This window comes from Lontra canadensis, unplaced genomic scaffold, assembly GCF_010015895.1.
Source record: "Lontra canadensis isolate GAN:19392208 unplaced genomic scaffold, GSC_riverotter_1.0 scaffold103, whole genome shotgun sequence".
Taxonomy (NCBI): domain Eukaryota; kingdom Metazoa; phylum Chordata; class Mammalia; order Carnivora; family Mustelidae; genus Lontra; species Lontra canadensis.
In genome coordinates, this window is record NW_022631097.1 from 4,230,336 (window position 1) to 4,239,429 (window position 9,094).

The 9,094-nt window shown below is 39.7% G+C and overlaps 1 protein-coding gene across 3 annotated transcripts in view; it reads right to left on the minus strand.

Moving 5' to 3' along the window:
* SACS (sacsin molecular chaperone) overlaps window positions 1-6,892 on the minus strand; it is an 88,572-nt gene extending 81,680 nt beyond the window's left edge. For 2 of the 3 annotated variants that reach the window (XM_032838261.1, XM_032838258.1), the window contains exon 1: window positions 6,793-6,892. The gene's annotated coding sequence lies outside the window, so the exon portion shown is untranslated. Of the gene's footprint in view, window positions 1-6,568; window positions 6,640-6,792 lie in introns of those variants that run through there. The other variant, XM_032838259.1, reaches the window with a different exon arrangement.
* Between the last annotated feature and the right edge of the window lie 2,202 nt (window positions 6,893-9,094).

Consider the following 9,094-nt stretch of genomic DNA (forward strand, 5'->3'; position numbering starts at 1 on the left):
TCAACAAACATCTATTTCTTGGTGTGCCAAAATTTCACATTTTAAATATGCAGCTATATGAACCCATCTGTGCTTGTAATTAATTATATATTTAGTTCTATTTCACATTCATTATTTTAAACTACAGAAATGCTTTTTGTTCCTTACTGATTGTAAGATTAACATTATATAGGATTTTTTACCTCATATGTTTAATGCTTCTCTTGTACAGAAATCTTAATCTGATAATGCATCCATTTTTTGAGTGCTTCAGTATATCACATATTTACTTTTATAAATCCTCAACGAGGACACTGCAGGGATGAGAAAAGCTAGTAGTCTTTTTTGTGGTATTAATCAAGATTGAACAGCAGTCTAATGCAATTTAAAATATAAAAAATGTGAGCAAAGTATCTATACAAATATATTTAAGTCAGTTCCTCAAGACAACCAGATTAATCATGATATGATAAAGTCTGGTATTTTTTACTGCTTTTATGATAATGTTTTGTTAATGTAGTTCATTAACATAGCCAAGAAAATCAGTATATCCTAAATTTTGTATACAGTTGAAATGTTAGTGATAATAAAATTATAAAGCAATATAGTTGGGTTATCTTGTAGAGTTTCAGTGTTTTTAATTTGTTCAAGTGATTCCATAGATATTATATTAGTTCAACCTGGTAATTCGGTAGGAAATGGATAATCTTGTTTCATGAATAAGGAAATCGGGGTTCAGAAAATCAAGTGACATCCCATGCAGAGACTTAAACCTAGGTTCTTTGACTTGTATCTCTTGCCTTCTTCACCTCACACAACATAGCGCTCAAATATTATTTCCTTCTCTCCCAATACCTTCCCCCAAAGGGAAGAAAGCTGCTTCCACCATATCACGTCCAGGGCAGTGTGGCACGATGAAGACCACGATTGGAGAGTCACATAAGGTCTCCAGCCTCATCTGTGAAACAAGGCTAGCCTGACTCATCTGGATATGGATTCATCATAAAGACCACCACGAACAATGTCTACAAGTACTTAATAAACCGCAGATATTTTTGCAAACATTCAATATCACTCATCGTGTTCACATAATATTCTTTAATACATGAAGTGACATGAAACTCATTCGTGATCCTCTCTGCCCACTTATTCAGGTCCCTGCCCAGGCACAGGGAGCCCAAACAATCAGTGCTCTATACGGGCTATCCCAGAACGGGGTTTGGACATCCATCCCAGCCTGCGGTGGAATCCGTTCATTTGGCTTGGAACCCTGAAGCCGCTGCCCGTGGCTAATATAGGAACAGTGTGCCATTCAATGACCTCTTTGCCTGCCCAGCAAAAATACCCTATTTTGGCAACCTGGGTTTTCCCCACAGCGGGTGAATTTGGCACCAAATATGATCTCATTTAAGGAGTAGGAAAGAAATGTGCCAGCTCCACTTACTCACTGAGCAGAAACTCTCTTTGAGTTACGGTACTTGAAACAGAAACAGTCCAGAGACTCAGGGTGTCAACCAAGATGCTTGTGTAAATAAGCTGTGATGTCCCCTCCGCCAAAAGCAGTCCTTCTGTAGGTAGGCAGGGAGGAGCATGGGAAGATGAGGGGATCTCTAAGGCGGAAGAAAATAGACTTCACCAGAAAGAAAGAGGACAGAAGAAATGTCCCAGGAACTAGAACACACACCTGCCCGTCCACACAGGGGAGTGAAAAGAAAGGTCTTTCCTGCGGAGTTGAGATAAAAATATAATCAGGAGCTCCCCCTAATATGTTATGTTCAATATGGCATCCCTTCTCTTTGGTTTGTGTGTCCATTAAATTGCAGAACTACATGCTTTCTGCAGAGACTTAAAAGTAGTAAAACCCCTCCACATAGCAGGGGAGGAAGGGGCCCGTGGCCTGCGGGGAGCAAGGATGTCATGGGTGACCTCTCCCCCCTTCCACTGTTCTCCGTGATGGCAGGATGCTCAGACACCAGCCTCTGCAGCTTTACCCATCCTCATAGCTTTTGTTTGAATCAAGCCCAATTTGCCTGTAGCAATCTCCTGAATATGGTATACACATTCGTCTACAAATGGGATTTAAAAATCAACATTATTTTCTCATAGGTAGCTAAATCCTTTGGCATGTAGTAAAATTTACCCTTGAAAGTCCCTAACATTATGACAACAGGGAGCCAAGTACAGACAGACTTTGGGCCCACAGAAAGCCTCCACTGGAATTACCCTCAGAAAAATTGTCTTGCCCTCCTTAATGTCAGAACAGAACATGAGTCAGCAAAGACCTTAAAATGGAGAAGTCAGATTAATTCACCTTATAAATCAATAAAGCAAAATTAAGACATTAAGACACAGCAAGAATTGCGAATGTCGATAATGACAACTGTATTGGCACAATCTGTCGTAGAAAAGGTCATGATCACTACACCCTTATTTGACCCCAACTATGCACCCCTGTAATTGAAGAGGCACATAGATGCACTTTGTACAGCATCAAAAATAAAGTTAAAGATGAGTGATACTTAACGGGTTGGCTGTACATGTGTGCATGTGTACTTACGTGTTCAATTAAAGACTTCCACGTAAAAATGTAGAAGATATTATATTTCAGATTTAATAAGAAAAATACAATATTCCCTCAGTATTCCAAATCTCCTCTGTGTTATACAAATCTTCCTCCTCTACTTTGCTGAACACCCTTCAGCATTGTCTAGTTCATCTTTGACTCTCCTACTCGGTCAGATTCAGAGCCATGGATACAGAAGATATCAATAAAGATTGAATAATTGAGTCACCTTGGCCAATTTCCAGGTAATAAAAAGACACATACTTCTATAGCATATCTTGGATCGAATTGATGGCGCCTCTGCTTTCAGTCTTGTCAACTACCAGAACTCCTTGTCTACGGCCCGGGCTTGGGGAGGGCTAGAACTGGAATAGGAGCTCCTCAGAGTCTTGGGTTGACCTTTAAAAGCTCAATTTTGCTTCAAAGATTACACTTTACACAAAAATGAGAGACCCATAGATGAATTATATGATATATGAACTATAAATCTCAAAAAAGAATAACAGATGAGAAATAGATCATATGATTGAAATACATCTCATTTCATATTACCTGTCTAACATTATCATCTGGCTTTTTGAAGGGAAAAAGAATATTCACTCATTCACTTAAAAACCACCTTTTCGTTGGGGAACCTGCCATAGGAAGCCGTGTAGAGTCTTTACTTACCTGTCATCTGCTCTCTGAGGCGGGGATTATTAACCTATGATCAGTCGCATTTAAGAAGGAAAAAACTAAGTTTCCAAGAGGTAAAGAATCAGGGCTAGTATGATGTACAGTCAGTTTTTAAAACCAAGTTTATCTGACTCCAAACAAATACACTTAAAATCTTCGGTATTTTTTTTCTTTCATTAGCAAAGCCTCTGGGGAATATGAGATGTGTTGGACATAATACAATCTTCAGGGTCAGGATTTTCTTAAAATGCTCACTTAGCTTAAACATTTAATAAATTAATAAAAGCATCGATACATAACACTAGAGAGATGTTTGTCTATGATGAAAAACTGATAAAAGTTGGATTTAGTTTATGTTTTAAGCTTAAAAACCTAACAAATTATTATCTTCATGCTCAAAGTAAATGATTATCTAATTTATCAATTAAAGTTCTGTTTCTATAGGGTTGCTAGATTTAGCAAATAAAAATATGCCTAGCTAAGTTTGAATTTCAAATAAATAACAAAAATTTCTTAGTATATGTTTATTTTATGCAATATTTCCTGTAATTTATCTGGTAACCTTATCACAACTTCTTTTAGTGATTAAATTTGTTGTTGCATTAAAAACAAGGAGAAAGCGCTAAATCTTTACTACTATGTAAATTAGTGCACAAATTACAGATATCTGAGAAACTCAAATACATATGCCTTTCTAGCACTAACTACCTAAATGAAATAAGTTCAAGTGATCACCCATAATATTATTTGGGTGTCTGACTTTAAAAAAAAAAAAGTTATAGTTTTAGGACACATGAAAAGAGATATGCAGATTACAGAGCCCACATTTTCTAATTTGCTAATCCAGAGCAGAATATTTAAATCAAACATTTGTCTAGGTGCAACATTACTTTAGCTAGACCATAGATGCCCTCTTCCAAGAGCAAGAACCGGGGTGGCGTGGGTTTTTTCTCACCATAAAATCTAAGCGCCATGAGAGAGGACACTGAGGCACAGGGACCAGAGCTCAGGGAGTTCAGTCTGAGGACTCACTGACGTTCAGCAAGAAAAACGAACTTGGATATCATCTCCTCAACCTCCCCTTTTTACGAATAAGAAATAGCTGGTGCTTCCTCTTTCTTAATTTAACATTTCTTAAATTTAAAATTTAAAATTTAAATTTAAAATTTCTTAATTTTACATTTTATAATCTGCAAAATGGCGTCGCCTATTCCGCGAGACTGTTGTGGGAAATGACAACAGACAACGGGTTTGAAAGCGCATTATTTGACAAAATAATTTTATAAACCAAGGGTACCCCAGAGACGGGCTATATTAATTATGTACCCAGCACTCAAAAGAAACTTAAGGAGTATCTACCTCATACCTCTTACTCAGAGAGGAAGTTAGTGACTTTCCAGTTAGTGCAAAGAGAAGCCAAGGCGGAGCTAACGCCACACCCTCAATTCCCACCCAGTGCTTCTTCCAATTTCATCATGTTCCCCCTTAGGCACTGGCACAGTGGCTCCCTGCTAAGTGTTAAAGTCAGACACGATGTGCTAAGTGTAGAATCTAAGGAAAGAAAATGTGGCGAGGAGAAAGGAGAAAAGCACATAAAATAGAAATTAAAATAGTAACAGAATTGGCAGTACGAAAACAAATTGCTCCCCCAGGTCGTCCAAGATCAGAATAGCAATGGGAATTGTCCTGGTTTCCAATTTGGCACCCTTTGCATCAATCACATTTAGCGGTCCTCGCTTGAACTCATGGTAGGACAGTCAATATCATTGCTTGTGCCATCACAAAGGATTTAGTAGGAGCTGTGCAGAGAGTTGGCTTTCCCTTCTCCAATAGAGCATTCTTGTGGCAACATGGAAACAGCGTTACTTTTATATGTAAGAGAGCCTTAGCAAGTACTGAATATATGTTTTATATTTAATCAGAGCTGGTTAAGACGCACTTGATCAAATGATCATTTCAGAATTCCTGGTATGAGAAACCACTTTAACCTTCTTCGCCATGGATGGGGACATAGGAAGGTGGGGAGACCCAATGGGAAAATCCAAACTCCTGCTAAACAGCAACATTGTGCCAAGGTCTGGGCTGGTGCCCTAATTTGCATTACCGCATTCCAACCCCATGGCAGTAACTGCCAACATCTCTAGCAGAGGAAGCAACTGAGACTCACAGAAGTCAAACTGAGTTTTCAGTGGTTGCAGACTAAGATGTGGCAGAGCTAAGTGAGATGAGAACCTAAAGCTTCTCAAATCCAGCATCAAGCAACATTACACTAGATGTTTCTGATGTAAGCAAACCTTGGTCTCAAAAAGCTATGATTGGGCTTTTCTTCCTACCATGGGAAGAATAGAAAACATCTTAATCATGGAAAGGATCTTACAAACCAAGTAAGGTACAAGGAAAAGATGGGGATATGGAACATCCGGCTTGGTATGTTTGAAAGGGAGGCAGAAGGAGACTTAATCTCCAGAGAAAGGAAGGGGGAAATTGACCAGCCCAAAAGCCAGAGAAGACAAGGAAAGGGTGAAGTAAGACTTTGCATCAGGGTTAAGGAAAGAAAGCTGGTTAGTCATAAGCAAAACCACTGGGACAGTAAAATCATGCATTAACCTGCTATGTACCTGGTTATCAATGAGTAGTTTTAAAAAACGGTATAGGAGAGTCACTTCCCACATGACAAATAAAATGTAAATGTCAATTACTTTCATTTGCGGTAGTAGAGAAATAAAGAGCTTCCTTTCCATGTAACTTCAGGGCAGCTAATGCTTAGGAAACACATGGAATTAACCTGCATTCACTTTTACTTACAGAGCAGGATAAAATTAAAACCAAAACAATAAGGATGTTAGAAACCAATTCAGCAGTCTTTACTGATGTTTTAACCTTGTTTTAAGAAAAAGAACAAGACAGAGATTCTCGTTGTTAAAACTGGAATACTCTTTCTAAGAATGTAATGATCACTTATTAGAATAAAATTGAATAACGAAGTAAAAGGCTTTAAACTAAAAGCAAGATTTTCAAATATCACTGTATAAGATAACTATAATATGTGGACTCATTTCAGGGAATGCTGTTTGAAATGAGGACAATCACCATACCTTAAACTAGAAGCCACTAGGAGAATCCCACTTTCTTATTCAACAGGGCTCTTCACCCCACACGGAGTATTACAGCAATAGACTCATTGTGACCAAACCCTGCAGCCCAGGATGGAAATTACAATGACAAAGCCGGGTGGCGTGAGCATCTCGACCACCGGGGATCTCTCTAGTAACACTGCAGCCAGCGCCTCACCCACAAACCCGCACGCTGCCAGCCCAAACTGCACATTTTGTAGAAGAACCCATTACTCACAGCGGCAGGGCACGTTACAGAAGATTCTGTATCGTCTACGGAAGGCGGGTCTCTTAGGAAAGTGGTCAATGATCTCCAAAAAACGGCAGTGACCGAGCGACCTGGTTCCAGCCCAGCTCTCAGAGTACTTGAATAACCAATCAAACCGCGGGCCTGCCGATCTCCATAAGCGTCTTCCTTTTCCCCATCCCGTTGGTTACCTAGCTGGATCCTCAGATACTTACCGGTAGCTGGCAGCGTCCGTCTGGGCGCCTTTGTTTTCCTTTTGTCACATCAGCAGGCTCCAGCGTGACTGCCACCGCAGCAGCCGCACTGAGTCTGGCGGACTGGATGCCTATGCCGCAGTCAGCAGCAACACCTCCCCCCCAACCCCCTCCAGCAGCCTTTTTTTTTTTTTTTTTTTTAAAGAGATAGGACCATCATCAACCTTAGGTTTTAATAACGCTGCAGAATGCAGCGTGGTTGCTCAAGCTGGGGGTGCAAAATGACGGCATGTGCAGTTTCCATTCTCACCTAATTGCAAAGATGAATTTCAGCAAGACTGGCTCTATTAAGCACCAGCTGTGTGACCTTAGTCAAGTCACTGGTGGGTCTCATTTAGTTCATGGAAAAGGAGGAATTGTGACTGAGCAATGCTCAGTAAGCAAATCCTATCATTCACTACAACTAAATGCAAAGACATCAGCCACATACTCACTGATAAAATACAGCAACACAACTATGCAGGTTATAGTTCACCAAGCCTACACCAGCCTCTCTGCAGCGTGGGCCTCCCTGGGGCTGCCACTTAAGACACCAGATCTAATTTCCTTTATGTCCTAGACTCATGGATTCAGATATATATAGATATCTGAATATACATATGTATATATACATATATACATAATATATATACATATTGTATATGTACATATATACATAATGTTTACATATTGTGTGTGTGTGTGTGTGTGTGTACTAGGAAATAGTAGGGAAATGTTTTATTCTGATAAAAATTGCAGTATAACAACAAGGGAGAAGGAGTGTCCTGAGTGTCCTTCTATCTGATCCTCACCAAGGGGAAGCCACCGGCAGTCTGACCCTCAGTGACATGCCCCCATGGGGGTGAATTTTGCCCCGCCTGAGGTGCCTCAATTCTAACAGCACCACTCGGGTCGTCATCAAATGATGGGAGCACTGGCACTCGGCTAGGCACAGGGGACTGCGAGGCTATTCTTCAGTCTCTTCTTTACACAACATGATTGTTTACATACTTACAACCTTGAACTATTAGCCTCCCAGGGGTGCAGATGTTATAAACTGTAAGTATTTGTAATTGCCCATTCTTCCACCTTCCAAGGAAAATGGGTCCCTAATGAGATCATTTTGTTTTGTTCAGTGTAGCTGTGCTGGGATGCAGACAGCAGAAACTGAACAATAATGACAGTATTGTTTTATGCTAATTAGAAAGACAATGTGTGTTTATTTTAGAAAATATGAGAAATAGAACCTGTCATCCTACCATCTGAAATAGCTGTTTTTTATCTTTTGATAGTTGCTATTTGCATATGTACATAAGATAGCGATATCATATTTAAGTTTTATATCTGGTTTTCCCACTTAACGTTATATTAAAAAGAGTTTCCTCCTTCATCCTTTGAAGACCTACCTTTTTTTTAATTAACATATAATGTATTATTAGCCCCAGGGGTACAGGTCTGTGAATCACCAATTTTATGCACTTCACAGCACTCACCATAGCACATACCCTCCCCAATGTCCATAACCTCACCACCCTCTCCCTGCCCCCCTCCTCCTGGCAACCCTCAGTTTGTTTTGTGAGATTAAGAGTCTCTTATGGTTTGTCTCCCTCCCAATCCCATCTTGTTTCATTTATTCTTTTCCTACCCCCCAAGCCCCCGACGTTGCATCTCCACTTCCTCATATCAGGGAGATCATGATAGTTGTCTTTGTCTGATTGACTTATTTCGCTAAGCATAATACCCTTTAGTTCCATCCACGTCATTGCAAATGGCAAGATTTCATCTCTTTTAATGGCTGCATAGTATTCCATTGTATATATATATATATATATATATATATATATATATATATATATATCACATCTTCCATATCCATTCATCTGTTGATGGACATCTAGGTTCTTTCCGTAGTTTGTCTACTAAACATTTGGGTGCACGTGCCCCTTCAGATCACTACATTTGTATCTTTAGGGTAAATACCCAGTAGTGCCATTGATGGGTCATAGGGTAGCTCTATTTTCAACTTTTTGAGGAATCTCCATGCTGTTTTCCAGAGTGGTTGCACCAGCTTGCATTCCCCTTTCTCCGCATCCTCACCAGCATCTGTCATTTCCTAACTTGCTAATTTTAGCCATTCTGACTGGTGTGAGGTGGTATCTCATTGTGGTTTTGATTTGTATTTCCCTGATGCCGAGTGATGTGGAGCACTTTTTCATGTGTCTGTTGGCCATCTGGTTGTTGAAGACCTACTTTTTAATGCCTTCATGAAAACCCTTCACACAGT